We start from the raw sequence: 22,727 nt of genomic DNA, 5'->3' as shown, positions 1-22,727 counted from the left end.
GATGGTCGAGCAGCAGATCAATGACACCGGGCCTGCTTCATTCCTTACTCCCACCCCTTCTCAAAACGTTCTGCAGTGGTCAGCTTTCAATGAACTATCTCTTACAGATCTCACTGACATACTCAGCTCCCTCAAAGCCATTTCTCAAAAAGAGGATGTCTTACCACCGGCCTTCATCAAAGTTCTCTCTGAGGATGCTCTCTCACTCCTGTTTACCATTATCAATGCTTCCCTCACTCAAGGTGTCTTCCCAGAAGCTCTTAAGACAGGCAGATCCTCCCACTCTTAAGGAAACCCACACTAGACCCCGATGACCTCGCCAACTACAGGCCAATCATTCACCTACCTTTCATCAGCAGGATCATTGAAAAGCAGCCTATGTCCACCTCCAAGATCACATCATTGCTGACCATCTCCTGCACGGCTGCCAGTCTGGCTTCAGATTGTGCTGCAGCATGGAGACTGCTATCTTACACATCATAGACGATGCCCTCCGCACCACAAATAAAGATGACCGCGGCCCCTTTATATTGCTGGACCTCTCCGCTGCCTTGGACTCAGCTGGCCGTACTATCCTCATATGCACCCTGGAGTCTTGAATGGGATTCATCAGCAATGTCCCTCACTGGCTCTCCTCCCTTTCCAAGCAACACCAGTTTGTTCACATGGGAACATCCAGGTCACAAACACCCATGTCACCTGAGCAGTCCCCCAGGCTTCCGTACTGTCTGTTGTCATCTTCAACCTTTACATGGAGCCGTGTTGTATATTCATACTTTATTCAATATGGCTACTTGGTGTCTGTAGTCCTTTCTTAGTGTTTCTATCTTCTAACCTACGAGTGTTCTTTCTGTGATGTGGACATTCCAGTCTTGGCAGTTGATGGTCTGGTCAGCTGTGGGGTTTACTGCTCAGCTATCTTATTTTATGTAACTTAATAAATACATCTTAATTACCTGAAGACGTGTCCTGCTACCTACTTAAGTTATCTACAACAAGCCGCTTGGCACTCTACTTGCAGGTAACAGCATCAAGATTCACCAATATGCCAATGCTCCACAACGCTACTTGAATGTCTCCTCTGCTTCAGACACCTAATCCCTCAAACACGACCTGCACGTCATCCGAACCTGGTTGTCCAGTGCCTACCTGAAGCTCAACCCAAGCAAGACAGAATTCCTGTTTTTTGTCAAGAACCACAAACGTGATACAGTACAAACCTAGCTGAATAACATAAATCTTGATTGCTTTAAAGCGCAACTTTCACTGAATGCCAAATACTTGGATTCTCCCTGGAAACCAACCTCTTTTTCAAGGAACACATTGCCAAAAAAACAAGATAGTCTGGTACCAGCTCTCTCTTCTAAAGAAAGTCTAACCATTTCCTCCAGAAAGCAACTTCAGACCTGCCGATCAAGCTCTCGGACTCTCACATTTTTTTGGTGGTAATCCCAGAATTCACACTGGCATCCCTTAGGGGCATACAACACGCCACACCACGTCTCCTCCAGGACCTGAAGAAATATGATCACCCCCACCCTGATGGAACGCCATTGACTCCCTCTGCCCACTCACAACATCTCCAAAAGCAGCAGCATCATTTGCAAAGCCATCACGACCAGTACCCCCACTTCTCTTGCAGACAAGCTCAGCATCTCTGGTGCTTCTCACACACTGACAGCCAGGACACCCACAGACTGCAGACCAAGAGGAAGTGTAACAACTAAAAATAAAACAAGGCAGCATACCTTTTCAATCAATGCACCCAGGATCTGGAACAACATCCCTGTATCCATCTGGACCACCCCAACCCTGCTCCAATTTAAGAAAGAGTTGAAGAAGCACCTCTTAGAAAGATCTTACACTGCAATGCATGAAGCATCCACAAACTAGCTTCCCCTCCAATTAATCGCTGAATTTATGCTTGTCTTTGACCATATGAAGCCCTCTGCAGCCTTTTGTATAGATCTGCGTGAAAGAAATACGAAATGCATACACTGATACATACATATTACATACACACACACATACATACATACATAAACACATACATACATGCATGCATACAAGATTCCAGTAGGCTGGAAGGTTTCTACTGCATCTCTCTGTGTTAAAGTCACTGATACACTTTACAGTGGTAACTGACCCACAGCACAATCCCCACTCAGCTTGCCTCTCCCCTCAGCTCCTGTGCACACCTCGCGGTTTGCTAAAACCACAGTGGCGCTCCACCTTCAAAGGGATCTCTTTTTGGAGAAGATCAGCTCTGTTTTAGGAAGAAGGGAGGAGCCATGATCAGTTTCTACAGCCCACCCCTTGTTTTTGTTTTTTTGTTCGAGGGTGCACCTACCAAGGGAGCAGCCAGAAAATGTAAATGCCTCCACTTTGAGCCCAAGCTTTGATAGCACCAAGCAAGCGAGGCATGTGAGCATGAATCTCCATAGAAGAGCACCCTTGTCTCTTCCATCCAAGAATCAAGCTACTCCAACACAAACCCTACTTGACACCTTTACTGGATTCATGACCAAGCGAGATCTAGCCATAAATAACACCAAATCCTATGTGATGCAGGTGGAGCTTAGTTCCAACAGGAAGTACACCTTCATGGTGAATGGAACTAAAGTGCCCAACTGTTCAACTTTCTCCTATTTGGGTGTTCTCTTAGATCACCGGCTTAACTGGGCAGCACTTTTAAATAAAAAAAAGGGGCGAATTTACTAGGGCAAATGCCGCACTTTTCGGATTTGCCACTAAATTGGGCAATCTAGAGACTAGCTAGAAACCAACCATGATATAATCGTGAAGCAGGCTGATAAGGGCGGAAACGTAGTCTTGTGGCCCCGGAAGATGTACCTGAAAGAGGCAGAAGTCCATCTAGGTGACTCTACATGTTATCGTAGAAGCAACATTCAAATTGTTAAAACAGCATGGGTGGATCAATATCAGAAACTACAAGCATGGAGAAGTGCGGGTCTTTTATCGGAGGATGAAATCCGCTATTTGAAAAAGGAACATCCAGTGATCCAGTCCTTCTACCTAATTCCCAAAATCCATAAGGGGGCTGACATACCACCTGGTCGACCTATTATCTCTGCTATTGACAGTTCGATGGAGAATGTGTCAAAGTATATTGACTTCTTCCTTCAAGATTTTGTCAAGTCTTTAGACTCCTATGTTAAAGATTCTTTCGATTTCTTGTGCAAAGTGGAGCGGTTTTCCTGGGGTCCAAACATGTTATTGATGACTCTTGATGTGTCGGCCCTATACACCTTTATAAGACACAGTGACGGATTGAAAGCCATGGAATTCTATCTTAACAAATGCCCCCCGTTCAGTGGCTCACAACAGGATGCTACTGGACATGACCAAGATGTGTTTGGAACAAAATTTCTTCATCTTTAATGGTGCCATCTACCAGCAGGTCAGAGGTGTGGCGATGGGGGCCTGCTTCTCCCCCAGCTACGCGTGTTTACACATTGGGCTGTGGAAAGAGCAGGTCCTTTTTGGCCAACACCAGGAAATTGCTACCAACAATATTTTACTGTACCTGCGTTATATAGATGATTTGTTCCTTGTTTGGAGGGGCACCCTCGAAGTGCCATGGCTTTTGTAGAGGTAATCAATAAGAATTTGAATTTTACCTCCAATATCAGCTCCAGTTCACTGTGTTTTTTAGACGTAGAAGTATTTGTTGAGAATGACAGCCTAGCAACTAGATTATACAGGAAACCTAGTGCTGGCAACACAGTATTGCATGCCAGTAGCCAGCATCCGGCACATCTGATCCGGAGCATTCCCTTTGGGGAAATGCTTCGAATCAGAAGAAAATGCATCACGGAGGTAGAATGCGCAGTAGCGCAAGAGGCAAGTAGACTACGCTTCTTGGCCAGAGGCTATTCAAACACAAGCCTACTCAAAGCTATTCAACGGACCAAGTCTATTAATAGACAGGAGGCTATGGTTCCGAAGGATAGAGCTATGGTAAGGGTTGATCCACCGGTGGATAAGGTTCCTGAAGTACCTTCCCGTATTATACTGACTTACAATCGTCAGCATGGGGAACTGAGGAAGATCTTGTACAAAAATTGGAACCTTGTCCAAAGTGATCCAATTATTGGACAAAGAGTGAGGAACAAACCCTTGTTAACTTTTCGTAGATCACCCTCCATGGCCAAGGCGCTAGTTAGGAACACCTTGGAGCCTCAACTGTCTACCACTTGGTTGTCTCTCAGCAAGGGTTTTAAAACATGCCCCCAATGTAAGGCCTGCCGACATGGTAGTAATAGGACACATTACAGCAGTCCTTTTCAGCAGGAACCAATTGCCATCACCAAGAGGTTGACCTGTAGGACTGATTATGCCATATATGTGTTGGAGTGTCCATGTGGGTTGAAATATGTGGGCAGTACTCGACTGCCCGCCCACAAGTGGATACTCCAACACATACGGGCTATCGTGGGGCTTGACCAGACCTATCCGGTTGCCAGGCACTTTGAAGCCAAACATCTAGGCAGTCCTGATCAGCTCCAGTATTTTGTCATTGATACAGTAGAAGTATCAAGGAGAGGAGGGGACCGAGAGGCCAAACTCCGTCTCCTTGAGACTAGATACATATTGGAGCTAAACACAAAGAATCCTAATGGACTGAATGACAGGGAAGATCTGTATACCTGTATTTAGGTTTCTTAAGAAATATTTTAGCCTGTCCGGATAGAGATATCAACTGAATGGTTTTAGCAGAATTCAATAGAAATATGTGGTTACATGAGCATTAAATAATTTTTACACAAATTTGTGTCTTTTTAATGATCTGTTTTGTCTTGCACCTTTTGCACTTTATCATTGCACTTTGCACATCACTTATGGCACTTTAATCCTTTGAGCAGACATTTATTTACTGAATGGCCCACTTGGGCTTTATGCTTTGGAAGTTAATACAGCTAAAAAAATTGTATCAGACAATGTTGACATTGGAATGCTCTTTAAAATTGAGTTTTAAAATTGTGCTAGCAATTTGTTTGCAAAGGACAGTGGGACCATGACGTATTAGTTTGACCCTACACAATACAATGTAAGGGCAGATTAGATTATTCTCCTGTTTATGATATTAGCCACTATGGCATATAGGAATCTCTCCAAATACGTTATCTCCTGTGATTTATTATCATGCAATTTATTCAAAACTTTTTTTACGTTTGCTGCTATACAGGTTGTTTTAAAATTTGATACAGTATTTATATATTCATGCATAGGTCGCGTTAACGCAAAATTTGCACAGTATTTTCTCCATGTCTATTGTCTGCTGCTTCGCACTGTCACTTTAAATAGTCTGATTCTGGGCTTGCAGTTTGTCATGTGATCAAGCCTCCTTTGGTGGCGAAACGCGTCATGGCGGGCACGCTGGCACTTATCTAGTAAAAGCACTTTTCTGCACCAGCAACTACAGGGTTCACTCTTCATCATTTGGATTTTGGCAGCGGCAGTCTGCAGTGTGGCGATTTTCCAGAATATATATATATATATATATATATATATATATATGTAAATATCGCTCGTTTACTCCATGTAACTACCTCTTGCACTCACGGGCGGGTGCTGTCAGCGGCTCGTGGAACGCCACGAAACATCATGCTCAAAACTCTTCGCACTCACGCAAAGACCACAGCACTCCGGAGGGACAGATCAGGTCCACAGTTTTCTTTATTTAGGAACCACACAAACGTGTTTCGGCGTTCTGCCTTCAGACACTGACGAAGGCAGAACGCCGAAACGCATTTGTGTGGTTCCTAAATAAAGAAAACTGTGGACCTGATCTGTCCCTCCGGAGTGCTGTGGTCTTTGCGTGAGTGCGAAGAGTTTTGAGCAGGATATATGTAAATATGTATATAATTGTCCAAGCCTAATTGCTGTTAAAATCCTGTGTGAATTTACTATTTGTATATATAGAACTCCAACCACTAGTATATGTAGTAGACCTTTGTGCTTACTACCATTCCTATGTGACTTTAGAGTTTTTCTATTTGTATCTCTTCCTTGAGTGACTTTACAACTTGTACATGTGCATTTTTTTTCCTGTTTTTATCTCTACCTTGAGTGACTTTACACCTTGTACTTTTACAATTGCTTTCTGTTTGTATCTCTTATGCAACTCATGTAATCCAAAGTCCTTATGTAACGCAACTGGTTCTTTTGTAAAGCGCTCTGACACTTTCGGGTAATGTTTGCGCTATATAAAATCGCAATAAATAAAAAAAAATAAAAAAAATAATGACCCCACCCCCCTCCACTGAATTGATGATGTCCGTGAGAAGCTGGTTCTTGGACCAAGATCTCCCTAAGAGAGAGTAGCTGGGGTGCAGCCTAGGAGCCAGGAAGGGGTTTCGCCACCTCCTTGGCTGCGCCTGGTGAGACATGGTCAGTGGTGCAGACGAGGGCCCCGTGGGGTATACACACTCCTTCCTGCCAGAGGTCAGTTAACCATTGTGACTCTTTACCTTGTTTTGGGGAGAGAGCTCGTCCTTGCCACCTTGCCTCATGATGGATGGACTTCAGGGCCATAGAAAGTTGAGTTCAAAGCTGTTGCTAATTCTTGAATTTTAGAAAACACACAACTGTGGTTGTAAATATAGTTTTCTGGACGGTTGTTGGCTATTCCCTCAATGTCTATACTTTGGGATTAGAAGATGTAAATGATGATTTTGATAATTATAGAATGTGACGAATACATTGAGTTATTATATACGAGATATATACGAGATAAAGTACTCTCTGGCGTATAGTATGAGGCTATTGCACGTCACCAATTAGTTCCACAACAATATAGAGGAACAAGTCTCTATGACGTCATTGCCTTTCCTTCAGAGGTTTAAATCCTTGGACCCTTGGTCCTTCAAATGAATGTGTATGGTTGAAAAATAAATGTGGAATCTGTAACGTGAAATCAAACGCAATATACAGCTAGAAATGTGGTGCAAAAGCATATATTATAACTTTTAGGGTAAGTCTTTTTTTCTACAAAAAAACAACTAGAGTTTATAATGTGTGATAATTGATTACAGTTGTGCAGTTATGTCATTTTCTTATCACAGGTGATCAGTCAATAAAACAAAATCTCTTTTAATTAGACATTGGTCTATAAAACGTGACATAAACAAGATGAATTTCAAATGTTAAGTCCGTAAAATCTATACCATTTTACACTTTAAATTCCCTCTAAACATATAATAAAACAACTTACATTTCAAAATATGAGGCAATCAAAATCTGCAACATTTAACTCTAAAACTTTCCTCTGAACGTCCAATGAAAACCAACCTTTTGCGCATACCACATCTAAAAACTGCATATCGGACAAAAATGCCTTGGCTTCCCACCTGGCCTGCAATCCATGTTTTCTTAAAATAGGTTTTAAACATCTCCACCATTCCTTCACTAAAAATAAGCAATAAAATAAAATGTGTTGATTTGTAAATTTCACTTAACCCGCATTTACAAACACCTATATTTTCTTTTAGCCCTTTTGCAATATCAATATGGGAATATTAAGGATTAACACCAATTCTAAGTCTAGAAATGTTATACCTTATTACCACATTGGCCAATGGCAATAAGTAAGGCAGTGATACCACATTTTACCACGAGGCCCAGGCCAGAGTTGTGGCCTTCTTTGTCAGTATATACCCACAATGCTTTTCCAAGAATTTCTCTGCATTCTTAAACTCATATGATTTTTCGAGAATTGTACCAGTATTGTAAGTCCAACCAGAAATGCTCTTCTATCCATTACAAACTTCTCAGACTCGCAGCCCAATGTAATTCTCTTTTTACAATCTCTTGACAGTATGATGCTGTTTTATTGTTACCGGCCTCTAAGAGTCCGACCCAAAATCTCAACGTAGCGCGTTCCAAAAAGCAGAACCAGGAACACAACCCCGTCTCCAACCTTATCGCTTGAACCATAGCTGAATTAGGCAAGTTCAAAACTTTTTAAACATTATCCTTCTATTCTTTTCCAGCTCTGCATAGCACTTATGAACATAACTTCAACGCCATATAAAAATATTGTTCTGGCCATTGCACTGAAGACTGTTAACACTGGGCCAAAATTAGGCCACCATTTTCCCTCATAAACTGACATAAATCCTCTATTGTCTACAAGACATTCATCTTTACCATTTCAAGATGGGTTATGCAGTTCAAATTGGATGAAAAATGCAAACCCAAGTGTTGGTACATATTTACCTTCAAAATCTTTGATTTTTTAGGATATCACTTAAATTATTTTGTCTCATGCCGAAACACCAATATCTTGGTTTTCCCCATATTGACTATGAATTGTTGGGATCTATGTAGTAACCACCAAATACATCCCATTTTCTTTGGAGGTCAGTTTGGGTCCTGTCCATAATCACTGCATCCCCTGCATAAACCAGCAGGACACATGTCTGCCTCCCATTTTAGGAGAAAAGGAGGCAGATCCCGGCAATACTTAAGGTTGGTCCCATCATTACAGGTGACAGGTGATGTCACAACTGGACTGTAATAAGAACATTTTTGACCGTTTTATAGCGATTGCAGCCTTTCTTGTATTACATATTCTAAGCACTGAGGGCCATATGTATCGACCGAATTTTGATTCGCAAACGCTGCGAAACGTAAAAAAGCAGCGTTTGCGACTCAAAATTCGGAAACCGGTATGTATAAGGATAATCACAATGCAAATTTAAGGAATCGCAAAATTTGCGATTCCTTAACTTTGCGTAAGCATTTAAGGAATCACAAATTGCTATTCCTTAAATGCTATGCAGCAACCACGGAAGTTTTGCGATTTCTCCTTAAGAAATCGCAAATTACCCCACCAACTTCACATTGGTGGTAATTTGCGATTTCTTTCACAAATGCACTTTTTGCCATTTGTGAAGGTGCCATGTGGCGCACATACATGCCCTTAGGGCATGTATGTGCGCCATATGCGCACACATGTAAATTTCAAGGGTGCATCAAGGTGTCCTTATGACACCCTTGCACCCTTGAAATTATTCTCAATTTGCGATTCTCAAATTGAGAATCGCAAATTGAGAATAACTTCCCATTCAATCCTATGGGCCTCCTGGCCCATAGAAATGAATGGGAAAGTATTCCTTAATTGCAATTTCGCAATTTGCTAATCGCAATTAAGGAATATTAGGAAATCGCTAAATATTGCAATTTTTTACATACATCCCTTTTTGCAATGCTCAAATAGCGATTTCTAAAAAAATCGCTATTTGAGAATCGCAAATGAGGGTGTTGATACATATGGCCCTGAGTGATCATAAGAAGGGAGCTACATTGCGGGTACATGTTTTGGGGGTGCCAGAACCCCCCTCATGTGTTCTAGGATGCCACAGGATGGGGAGGGGCATTATCTTCAGTGGTGATGAGAGAGCTTTACTTCCGCATTGTGAGGAAGCTCCAGGGTGCAGACTTCCTGACCATGTGGGGCCTTCTGAACCTGGGGTGACCACAGGGGGGCTGCTCCAGATCCGATGTTCCTTTGGGGGTGGTATGTGCAGAGCCCTTCTACCGCTATAGCGCAATGTGCGGTGCCAAGCGCCTTGAAGGAGGTAGGTCTGGCCAATGGGAGCTAGGGAAGTGCTTTGAGAGACAGAATCCCTAGCTCAGAGAGGCAGCAGAAAGCGGGTGTTATGGAAGCACGGAGCGTCTATAACAATTATTGATTAGAAAAGACAAAATCCGTTGAATACGACATTCCATCTAAGAATGCCCTTCCACAAACTATTGTTCTTGAGTCTACATTCGACTCACAGATCAAGGACCATTTTAGTATTCCGACTTAAATTCCAAAAAACAACGATCTTGGCACACCTTCTGACCCATCCCTGAATACGAAATCTATAATACTCTTCTAGCGATTAACCCCTCCAATCACTTCTCTGATCCCTTACCTCCTTCTCTATTCAAAATGATAAAAACCTCTATTCTACCCCTATGGTCAAAGATTGTAAACGCCTCTCTAAGATAAGGTTCCATACCTAACTGTCTTAAAGTAGGGCATGTCAAACCTATACTAAAGAAAGCCAACTCCCTCTCCCCAGATCTCAACAACTACCGCGCTATATCCAACATCCCCACCTTGGCAAAACTGCTGGAAAAATGTGTACAAATTCAATTATGCAACCACATCGAGAATTACAACCTCCTAGACTAACACCAATCCGGCTTCCGTCAAGGTCACAGCACTGAATCTGCACTTACCCACTTAATGAATGATATACTAAAAATTTTAGACCATAACGAATCATGTCTATTGATACTTCTCGATTTATCCTCCTCTTTCGACACAGTTAAGCACGACAACCTACTGTCCCTACTGGAATGAAGGACGGGCCTAACTGGCCCAGTGTTACAATGGTTCACCTCCTTCCTGAAAAACAGATCCCAAAAAATCAAGATAAAGCAATCACTTTCTGAACCCTCCATGGTCACCATTGGGGTTCCACAAGGCTCAGCACTTTCACCCATTCTTTTTAATCTACTCATGGAGCCCCTGCAAACGCACTAAACTCTGCGAACATTCTATATCACCTGTATGCGGACGACACGCAACTGTATATGAAAATCTCCTCTCCAGATGACTTCATCTCCCGCAACGCTATTCTACATATTATACTCAAAGTTGTCTCACTAACAACCACCTCATGCTTAACACCAAAAAAACGGAATTCCTTCTCATCTCCTCCCCAATCACACACCCAAGATAGACTTATGGTTGAAGCATCTAACTTCCTTTAACTGGGCTCCCCACACCATTGACTCAGCAAAATCCTTGGGAGTAACCCTAGACAAACACTTGAATATGCAGGCGCACCAAGGGAGCTAATCATCAGATGAGTATCCTAAGGAAACTTAAACCCTTCCTCCCACAGGTCGACTTAAAAATGTCGGTACAAGCCCTAGTGTTACCAAGATTGGACTATGGAAGCACCACTCTATGCGGACTTCCCAAATACAAGCTGGCCCTGCTGAGGTCATCTATTAACACTGCGGCCAGACTCGTCTCAGGATCTAAAAGAAATAACCACATCTCTCCGACCTTGACATTTCTGAACTGGCTGCCCTAAGAGGCAAGAATACAACTAAAGATCGTCTGCATGACCCATAAAAACCTGAATAGCAATACCCCCAGTTACTTAGCACAAAAGCTAGAGCTGTCGGGAGTATGCAGACAATTGCGAAGTGCGAGTTCACTACTACTGAAACCACAAATCCTTCCTTAAAAAGAGAACCGGATGCAGAGCATTCTCAGGGATCGCACCGAAGATGTGGAACTCCCTACCTCCAGATTTATGCAGAATCTCCTCCTTTACCTCCTTCAAAAAAGAAGTAAAAATGCTTCTAATGAACAAATTCACATCCTAAGACTTTAATTCTTTAAGGACTACTAGACACTGATGCTGGCCATATACCACTGTCTACCTCTTTTGTACTGAATGGCGAATTTCGAATGTATGTATATTACCCCAGTCATCTAGTGTTTAATAACTGTGTATTGTAAAGTGCTCTAATACCCTCGTGGGTCATGTTTGCGCTATATAAACTTTATAAATAAATAAATGGATCAGGAGGTGGTGGGTGGAATTTGCGTAATTGCGTTACGCAAATCTCCGCGAAACGGTAAAAAAATCTCTGCGAACACGCAGAAATTCCATGAACACGCAGAATTGCTTGTTCGCGATGCTTTTTTAGTGTTCGCAATTGCTGTTAGCGTGCTCAGGGGGAAATATCTCGCGAACACGCATTTGAGAACGCAAACAAGCAAAAAAATTCGCAAAGTCGCAGAACGCAGAATTTTGGGCAATTTTGCGTTCTCAGCGGAATGCGAAATTACCCAAATTCCGTGAGTGGAACGGAATTTGCCGCCTAGGCCTAAGCAAATGCGTGCTCACAAGGAGTAGAACATCTGACTGCATGAGTGATTATAAGAAGCTCCCCTCCCAGCAATACTACACTTGGGCTTCGCCGGACTGGCCCGCTCGTCCATGCTTTGTAGTTTCATCTTCCCTCCCTCCTGTTCTTTCTTCCCTTCATTTTCCCCTTCTCGGGTTTACCTTATTACCCCTTTTTTTCTTCTCTTCCTTTCTTATATATCAGCATTGTTTGTTATTGGGGCGTGTATCGCACTCAGCATTCATATCTCTGGACTTGCACCTCGCTGCATTCGCTGTTATTTTTCCGTGCTTGATGTATGGCGGTAAAAGAAATGCTAACAGAAAGAAGCAATGTGTGATCATGAAATGTTATGGGAAAACTATGCAATAAGAAGTAGAAGCGACTGATTATATGTTGCACTGGAAGCATCAAGTTATTCCAAAAATCAGTGACTGGTTCCAAGATTCCTAAAAGCACCGAGTGATTATAAGGCTCAGTGAGTGAATACTGGAACCATCAAGTGATTATAAAAGGCAGTGAGTGACTATAAGAAGTCACATGAGCACGCAAGGATTAAAGAATAAGTGAGTGAGTATAAAACGCACTGGAAGCACTGAGTGATAATAAACAGAAGTGAGTGCTGCTTATAAAATGTTTTGGAATGCCGCCAACAAAAATATTGTCTGGTCTATATACTGTCTATAAAATAGCACCCACGTGGGAGTAGATTTTCTATTGGGCGCTATTCTTGGAAACTATAAGTAGGAAGCAGAATTTTGGGAACCAATGCGCCATACCCTCTGGGTTGCATCCTTCGGTGGGAGCGCTTTGGTTAGGCCGGTACGGGGCTGGGGGCTGCCTGGCGTGCCTATAATAAAGTCACAGAGCACCCCTTTTCTCTTGGAGGGAGGGGCAGCCAATGTAGTGGAAGGTATGGACAAAAGGCAGACAGACCGACGGATTTCCAGCGGTTTATGCGGGTCTCCTTGGCTACCGCCCTTTCAGACCCTGCACGGCTGACGTCAGCAACCTACAGGGGACGCCATGTCTGAAAACCTGTTAACCCTTGATTTGGGGTCCTTTGTCCCCTCGGTCTGCATTCCCAGGGGGGTTGGTCTGTTGCGGGGAGCCTCATTCTCAGAAGCGTGCGGGCCACAGTCACCTCCAAGGCGAGGGGGCGCGGGCCTCAACGGGCAGCTTTAAAGGTGGCCGGTGCCGCCGTGTCCACTCAGTGGGATGCCAGTTTTAGTGGGAAATATATCTGTTTTACTAGGAAATTCGAAGTTCGGGTGCTATTTATAGGGGGCAGTCAGGGGCCCCCTGCTGGTGGAACCTTCTGGTACTCCGAGCCCTTCCCGTGGTGTAGTGCGAGGCGTCTCTGTGGACTTCAGTGGGGACCCGCATAACTCTGGCCTCTGACTCTTCTCAACGGGAGACTGGGGGAGGGGGGGGGCACAAATTAAGGACATAGAGGGGCCCTTCTGCAGCACGCTTGCGGTAAAAAGTGCGGCTAAATTGGATGGCAAATGAAGGATTAGCCCCCCCACTGCAGAGAAGCTCTATGCCACGTCTTATGCCTACAGTGAGCAGTATTTTGGACCACGTAAGAATGGAGTGGTGAGCAAAAAAACGATGGATTTAGGCCCAGATCTCTGTACTGGGGTGAATGTATGACATTGTTCTGCATTCTGTCCATCAATTGTTCTTTTTGCATTTGTCACCCCGAGTGGGACAGGTATGCCCTGACGTGGGTCCCATGCTCTCCACACCACTGGAATCAAGCTATCCTGGCTGATGAGGGCTGAAAGACCGAAACCGGTCCCAGGATGCTTGTTTCCAGTCTAGGGAGGACCTGGCCTGGCAGTTCCCATGGGGCACAGGGTCAAGACTGATTTGCATATGGCTGGGTTCAAAGTGGAATGGCATGGTGAGCAAAAATACGATGAATTTAGGCCCAGATCTCTGTACTGGGGCGAATGTATGACATTGTTCTGCATTCTGTCCATATACGGTTGTTTTTGCATAATGTACAAAGTAGGCGCTGTTATCGCAATGTGTAGCGACTGAGGTCGCAAAACAGGGCTCGTCCGAATCATGATTGACGGCCACTCTGTCTGAAATTATGGACATATGGACAGGGCCACTGGAATTATGCAATTGTGCAGCTACTGCGTTTTTCGCAGAATTATAGATTGGCCACATAATCCGATTGTATGACGGTATTCTGCATGTATTTATCACGCATGCCTTGGGCACGCCGTCATTAGAATGAACGTGTCTTTAGCATGCATTCGTTCTGCACGCAAGTCGTTATAACGAGTTGCCTTAGAGGGGTGCTGGATTTTGGAATAGTTTAATTTACTATTCCAACTCCAGTCTGTGCAGCAACAGGGAAGATGTTTGATTTTAATTCCAACACCATTCCGCAAATGCACCCCCCTAAAGCAAGTCGTTGGGACGACTTGCGTGCAGAACGACTGCATGCTTGAGACGCGTTTGTTCTGTTGCTGGTGCTGTTAAGGCACGCGTGAATAGGGCTTCGTCCTAATGGACGTTTCCCCATAATCCACTATCTTCTGCGTAATCTGCAGATTTTCACCCCAAAAAATGTTTGTAGCTCAAGCGGTTAAAAAGTTACTAAAAGTACTGAGACACATGTTGTGTGCAATGGGAGACCCTGTTTGTTGCTTATTACTATATTAAAGTGTTTATATGGAGCAAATGACAGTGTTAAAAAGTGCAAAAATGACAAAATAAAAGACCTAATGCTATCATAAAAAGTGTTGCATTACACCACATAATTTGTCTTTTCTTGCCACATAATTTTCTCAACTCTACCACATAATTTGGCCCTCCACTGTCGCATTATTCCAGCGACCCTGCTTATAGAGTTTAAATTGCCGGGTGGTGCGCGTCCTAAGCCAATCACATTTTTTGTTATAAACGTGTCAAATGCAGGAACATCTTTTACACATGGCACGTGACCCGAGAGGAGGTCTCAAGCAGAGGCTGTTTAAAGCATTGGCAAAGAGGGTGATTGGCCAGGGCCCTCACCTTCCAAGACCCCTACTCCCCCCAGAAATTAATGCATCTCTCTATATCACCTCTATTTATCCGTCTCAAACTCTACCCATCTCTAGCTCGGGCCCTGTCTCCCTTGACTTAAAAACATCTTTTGGGGACCCAGCCCTGACATATTTTTACTGTTTCCGTGTGGCCTGGATTCTGAAATGGATAATAAAATTCAAAGTAGTTGTGAATGCGGGCCTCAAAGTATGTCTGTCTGGTGCCCAAAACTCTTTAGGATAACACTGGTCTCAGTGTTGAATTCTGTCAGAGCCAATTCTGCCTTTCATCCTTCCGAGGACGATAAATGCATTAACATGTAATTATGGCTTTTATGCCTGAACCAATAAAGGATTGGTGGATTGGCTGAGTATCATGGAATTGGGTAATGATAGCGCTTGCTATTAAACACCATCTTAGATCGAACTGCCTGTATTATTATTTCAACTTCCGTGTCCCAAAGCAAACTAATATGGTGTTTTATGAGTCTTTGGGGCTCTTAAGATCAAGGTACTACAAGAAATGGTGCATTCATTCTAGTTCTGCATGTTTCCTGAAATCTCTCTCCATATACCCCTATTTACGTGGGGGGGATGGGTGAAAGAAGACAGTATTCCTATAGCACTCACAGCCCTGTGCTTTAGAAACACTGCACACATGAGGTGTTTCAATAACCATATCTCAAGGATATTGCAGCTCCTGCTTCTGAAACCTGAGGAAGATCTTCCATGCAGGTGTTCATATTCTTTAGACCAGCGGTGAGTGCGGCGATGAACTTAATGTACTTGGACAGTGATAACAATGTTTCGACTCAAATGGCCACCACCTGGTCTTCATCAGGTCAGACAGAAAAAGCAAGAGATACTTTTCACCTAATTTGTAACATAATTTTTTTAAACAAATTCCATATTCTCATTTTTTAGAAACTCCAAATAGATTAAGGGGTGACTGATACATGCATCCCTACAAATGTCTTCTATTTGCACTACATACAATACCTATAATCACCTTTCACATGCAGCAAAGCTCTTGCTTGTAAAGATTGCAAATAATTACAAGTGCTTTCCTTCACGCATGAGACCACCAGCGAGCGACACAATCGCTAGATGTACGTTTTGCATATGCATTGTGCATAAAAATCATTTTTGTCACATTGTGTAAACTTTCTTTGGGTTGTCATTTTTAAGAATCATGCTTTCTTCTGTTTATCGCATAACCAACAGGATTTGTTTGACAATCTGATGACTTACGCATCGCCTCAGATATGTTTCTGCATGTTTCAGACAAATGGTACATTATCTTTTACCTGTAGCTGAAGTTTTCTTCCTAATGTATCTTTGTTCTCTGTATCCTTTGTTTGTGTCATCTGTCTGTCGGCTCACAGCTACAGGTGTGGACATGTGACTTTATGGATGGTGACATATCTGGATATTTATAGGTGTCACCTGTAGGCTGTACCATTGTCATTTACAGGATTGTACAAAAATAGCCTCCTCTACTCTCAGAATTTACTTTTATCCATCCTTCTCATTGTGTTTTACCACTTCATTAAAAATTGTAATTGTAAAAAAAGATCAGGTCAATAGGGATATTATTGCCATTCTGGAGAGGTCTTATGCAACATGTTGTGGACGTCACACACAGTGAGGGTGACGTGAGATGCTCGGTGCCCTCAGGACGTCCAAGATGGCGCGGGCGAGGCCTTTCATCCCCCCAGAGGCCCGTCTGACGCAATGGGCCTGTCGCACTACTATCTGGTTTAACAGTAGACCCGGTTTCACCTAACGTTATCAGCATTTGCATAGCGCCTTCTACTCTTAGTGTGTGACGAAGCGCTTCCTTAATCTGCAAGGCCTGTTCATGTGGTTCTGAAATGGTCATAGTGGATTTCTGTATGGTTATTGGGTGTGTAGGTTACTAGAGATGTGTTAAGTGTCAGCCAATAGTTCATGTTGGTCAGTGTGGGAGTAAAATTAGTTCAGTCGAACTGAGGTCTTTGCAGGACCTCGCGTCAAGCTGAGTGAGGTAAGTGGCTGTCCTTAGCCTGGCTATGGTTTCAAGCCTGTAATGTCAGAAACCGGTCTTAGGAAGCATGTTTCCGGTCCAGGGAAGACATGGCTTGGCAGTTCGGGCTGGACTGGTCCCATGAGGCACAGGGTCAAGACTGATTTGCATATGGCCATGTCTGAACTGGGGTGGCAGAGTGGGCTAAAGAACGGTGATGGATTAAACCCAGATCTGTTGACTGGGTGTGAGTGTTTGATTGGTTCAGATGCTCCGTCCATCACCACCCCCTTTTGCACCACCCCCTTTTGTACCGCTATGGTTTCAAGCCAGCATCGCTAGCCAGGTATATGCGATGACGCCAAGCTGTGTGCATGGGGTGTGGTATGTCTAAGCTTCAGGCCCAATGCCCATGAAAATCAGCATCACATTGCCTGGTTGCTGCTTATTTTCATTTCTCCAAGATTCCAACCGATAGTCCTTCACACCCCCCCACCAAGCTGGTCCCCCATGGCCCGTTGGCCAGCAGGGGCTCTGTTTATTCTGAAGAGGAGGCTGGGGTTGCGACGCTTCTACAACCCCCATAGTGGGTGGACAACCTCTCATTTTCAGGTCTCTCTGCGGTCTGAGACTTAAATGACAAGGGTGAGTTGTATTGGAGCATTGTCAAAGCCCCGCCCCTTACGTCCTAGTTCCATGAGGGGTTATGAGCTCCACAGGGCTGCTTTATATAACATAACACCTGTATTTGTACAGCATACACCCAAAGGTATCTTGGTGCTGAATAACAGAGGTTTATAGTTACCCAACTCAATCGTACTAATTTATCAGCCTCAGAAGGAAGATAGGCTGAGTAGACCCGCCAGGATATGAACCTGTGACCATGAGGTCAAACACATGTCCCTATGGTGGGCTCATTGGTTCACTAAGTCACCAAACTGGGCTTTACGCCTAAATTGCAGTTTCCACATAGGGATACCTTCCATGGACCAGGCTCCCCCATATTCCTGGCTTTCTTGGTATAGGCCCATTTTACCCCCATAGTCCTGGCTTTCATGGTATAGGCCCATTTCCCCCCATAGTCCTGGAATTCATGGTATAGGCCAATTTCCCCCCATAGTCCTGGCTTTCATGGCACAGGCCCATTTCCCCCATAGTCCTGGCTTTCATGGTATAGGCCCATTTCCCCCATAGTCCTGGCTCTCATGGTATAGGCCTATCCCCCCATATTCCTGGCTTTCGTTGTATAGGCCCATTTCCCCCATAGTCCTGGCTCCCATGGTATAGGCCCATGTCCCCCCATAGTTCTGGCTTTCATGGTACAGGACCTTTTCCCCCCATATTCCTGACTCTCATGGTACAGGCCCATTTCCCCGCATAGTCCTGGCTTTCATGGTATAGGCCCATTTCCCCCCAGAATCCTGGCTTTCATGGCATAGGCCCATTTCTCCCCATAGTCCTGGCTTTCATGGTATAGGCCCATTTCCCCCATAGTCCTGGCTTTCATGGCACAGGCCCATTTCCCCCATAGTCCTGGCTTTCATGGTGTAGGCCCATTTCCCCCCATAGTCATGGCTCTCATGGTATAGGCCTATTCCCCCCATATCCCTGGCTTTCATGGTAGAGGCCCATTTCCCCCCATAGTCCTGGCTCTCGTGGTATAGGCCTATCCCCCCATATCCCTGGCTTTCACGGTAGAGGCCCATTTCCCCCATAGTCCTGGCTCTCATGGTATAGGCCTATTTCCCCCATAGTCCTGGCTTTCATGGTATAGGCCCATGTCCCCCCCATATTTCTGGCTTTCATGGTACAGGACCTTTTCCCCTCATATTCCTGACTCTCTTAGTACAGGCCCATTTCCCCCCATAGTCCTGGCTTTCATGGCATAGGCCCATTTCCCCCAATAGTCCTGGCTTTCATGGCATAGGCTCATTTCCCCCAATAGTCCTGACTTTCATGGCATAGGCCCATTTCCCCCCATATTCCTGGGTTTTATAGGCCCATTTCCCCCCATATTCCTGGGTTTTATAGGCCCATTTCCCCCATAGTCCTGGCTTTCATAGTATAGGCCCATTCCCCCCCATAATCCTGGCTTTCATGGCATAGGCCCCTTTTATCCCCATATTCCAAGCTTTCATGGGATAGGTCCATTTCCCCCCATATTCCTAGCTTTCATGGCATAGGCCCATTTCCCCCATATTCCTGGCTTTCATGGTAGAGGCCCATTTCCCCCCATAGTCCTGGCTTTCATGGCATAGGCCCATTTCCCCCAATAGTCCTGGCTTTCATGGCATAGGCTCATTTCCCCCAATAGTCCTGACTTTCATGGCATAGGCCCATTTCCCCCCATATTCCTGGGTTTTATAGGCCCATTTCCCCCCATATTCCTGGGTTTTATAGGCCCATTTCCCCCATAGTCCTGGCTTTCATAGTATAGGCCCATTCCCCCCCATAATCCTGGCTTTCATGGCATAGGCCCCTTTTATCCCCATATTCCAAGCTTTCATGGGATAGGTCCATTTCCCCCCATATTCCTAGCTTTCATGGCATAGGCCCATTTCCCCCATATTCCTGGCTTTCATGGTAGAGGCCCATTTCCCCCCATATTCCTAGCTTTCATGGCATAGGCCCATTCCCCCCATATCCCTGGCTTTCATGGTAGAGGCCCATTTCCCCCCATAGTCCTGGCTCTCGTGGTATAGGCCTATCCCCCCATATCCCTGGCTTTCACGGTAGAGGCCCATTTCCCCCATAGTCCTGGTTCTCATGGTATAGGCCTATTTCCCCCATAGTCCTGGCTTTCATGGTATAGGCCCATGTCCCCCCCATATTTCTGGCTTTCATGGTACAGGACCTTTTCCCCTCATATTCCTGACTCTCTTAGTACAGGCCCATTTCCCCCCATAGTCCTGGCTTTCATGGCATAGGCCCATTTCCCCCAATAGTCCTGGCTTTCATGGCATAGGCTCATTTCCCCCAATAGTCCTGACTTTCATGGCATAGGCCCATTTCCCCCCATATTCCTGGGTTTTATAGGCCCATTTCCCCCCATATTCCTGGGTTTTATAGGCCCATTTCCCCCATAGTCCTGGCTTTCATAGTATAGGCCCATTCCCCCCCATAATCCTGGCTTTCATGGCATAGGCCCCTTTTATCCCCATATTCCAAGCTTTCATGGGATAGGTCCATTTCCCCCCATATTCCTAGCTTTCATGGCATAGGCCCATTTCCCCCATATTCCTGGCTTTCATGGTGTAGGCCCATTTCCCCCATATTCCTGGCTTTCATGGTATAGGCCCATTTCCCCCCATATTCCTGGCTTTCATGGTATAGGCCCATTTCCCCCATATTCCTGGCTTTCATGGTATAGGCCCATTTCCCCCATATTCCTGGCTTTCATGGTATAGGCCCATTTCCCCCCATATTCCTGGCTTTCATGGTATAGGCCCGTGTCCCCCCATAGTTCTGGCTTTCATGGTATAGGCCCATTTCCCCCATATTCCTGGCTTTCATGGTATAGGCCCATTTCCCCCCATATTCCTGGTTTTCATGGTATAGGCCCATGTCCCCCCATAGTTCTGGCTTTCATGGTATAGGCCCATTTCCCCCCATATTCCTGGCTTTCATGGTATAGGCCCATTTCCCCCCTTATTCCTGGCTTTCATGGTATAGGCCCATTTCCACCATATTCCTGGCTTTCATGGTATAGGCCCATTCCCCCATAATCCTGGCTTTCATGGTATAGGCCTATTTCCCCCATATTCCTGGCTTTCATGGTATAGGCCAATTTCCCCCCATATTTCTGGCTTTCATGGTATAGGCCCATTTCCACCATATTCCTGGCTTTCATGGTATAGGCCCATTCCCCCATAATCCTGGCTTTCATGGTACAGGCCCATTTCCCCCCATATTCCTGACTCTCATGGTACCGGCCAATTTCCTCCCATAGTCCTGGCTTTCATCGTATAGGCCCATTTCCCCCCATAGTCCTGGCTTTCATGGTATAGGCCCATTTCCCCCCATATTCCTGGCTTTCATGGTATAGGCCCATTTCCCTATCTGCCTTATTTCCCAGTAGGCCAACTTCATTACAGATAGGGTTATTGGCCTGACTTCCGTTGTGCCCAATGTCCCAGGAATCATGACATCCCCTACCCTCTTCCGGTGGGCATTGACGCATGAAGGCTGCTGACGCAAGCAAGGGGAAGCAGGGGCCGTGGGACCCGCGGAGGGCGACGTGACACCCCGGCCCCGCCATCCATCACAGCTCCCACCCCATCAAGTTTAGCGCCCGACAAATGTCCCTCCCTCGAGGCGCAGGAGCCCTGAATAGACATGGCCGCCCCATCCCTTTCACTGGGGCGGGGGGCGGTGACATCTCTGGGGAATGATGGACTCTTTTTCACGGGGTCCCATTGTCGCCGGCCCCTCTAAAATGCCTCAGGCCACTCTGTTGACACCCCCAACCTGCGTCATCCGGCCCACGTATGTTGGCAGTTGTAATTATAAATTAGGAGGTCTTTGTGAAGCCCAGGGGTTGTGGGTTGAAAGGCCCCAGCTTGGCAGCCTGTGTTTTGGGGGTCTGCAGAATTACTTGTGTTGAGGAAAAAACTTAGAAGAGGGTCTTTTCCGGCCATCTTAATTTTCCTGGGAAGTCGCGCCGCTTGACACTGTCCTGATTTGCAAAACTTATGTGAAGTGATTTTCTTGGAGACAGGTTCCCCATGCCAGGGGTGGTATAAGTGGGCACATTCGCCTAGTGCTAGCTTTGGCAACAAAGATTGCATTCTGGGATTTGTAGTTTTCGTTCTAACATAGTGTGGACTCAAATAGCCCGACATGTGGAGTGCTTTTGAATAAAAAATCTGGGCTGCCTAGCGTACCACACTAAACTTGGGGTTATTATGTGTTTACATGCGCTGAATTCTGGGATTTGTGGTTTTGATAATGTGTTAATTATACACCCGGAACAAGAAACCTCAAAAGGCCGTGTTACCAGGTGAAAAGTCAGGCCTGGCCAGAGTTCTCACAGGCAGTTGCCTCTCTCTGAACTTTTTTATTCTGTGGTTGTTGAATTAGTATACCATTTATCCTGTCTCCATACAATATAATTTTAGAGGACTTTAATTTCTCCATCGTGTTTTAATGCGACTGGTGTTGCGTTTGCGTGAGTAGGGGGTGGCGAGTTGTCACTTCTGCGTTGCCCTCTAAGAGCGCAGTGCACTATGGGAACTGTAGTCCTCGTTTCGCCTCCCTGGACCCACGTGGATAATAAATGTCATCTAAAAAGTGAGAGTGTGTTCAGCGGGAACACAGACGTGGAATCACGAGCCCCAATCCCTCGGGGCCATGTGCCACCCCATATTCGTAATCCAGTGGAAAACATGTCTGTCCATGGATTAATGATTGGGGGGGGGGGGGGTATCCCATAAAGTCAAAATGGACGCTGTCCTGTTATAGATGCCACGTGGTCATGTGGCGCAGTGTCACGAGTGATGCCTACAACGACTCGACGTATAAGCCAGTAGAACGCTGCATTCTGGGACTTGTAGTGTCACTTTTACGTTTGTAAATATGAGCTCAGAAATCCAAAGATGCAAACTGTTGTTGTTCCATCTGACACTGAAGCACTTGGCAGCGATGCCAGATAAAAGAACCGGAGGCCAGGACGGGCTACACACATCTTAAGACGTGTACTGCTAACTTGAGCCTGGGGATACACGTTC

Source organism: Lissotriton helveticus, chromosome 12, assembly GCF_964261635.1.
Source record: "Lissotriton helveticus chromosome 12, aLisHel1.1, whole genome shotgun sequence".
In the NCBI taxonomy this organism is placed as follows: domain Eukaryota; kingdom Metazoa; phylum Chordata; class Amphibia; order Caudata; family Salamandridae; genus Lissotriton; species Lissotriton helveticus.
This window is presented reverse-complemented; position numbering follows the sequence as displayed.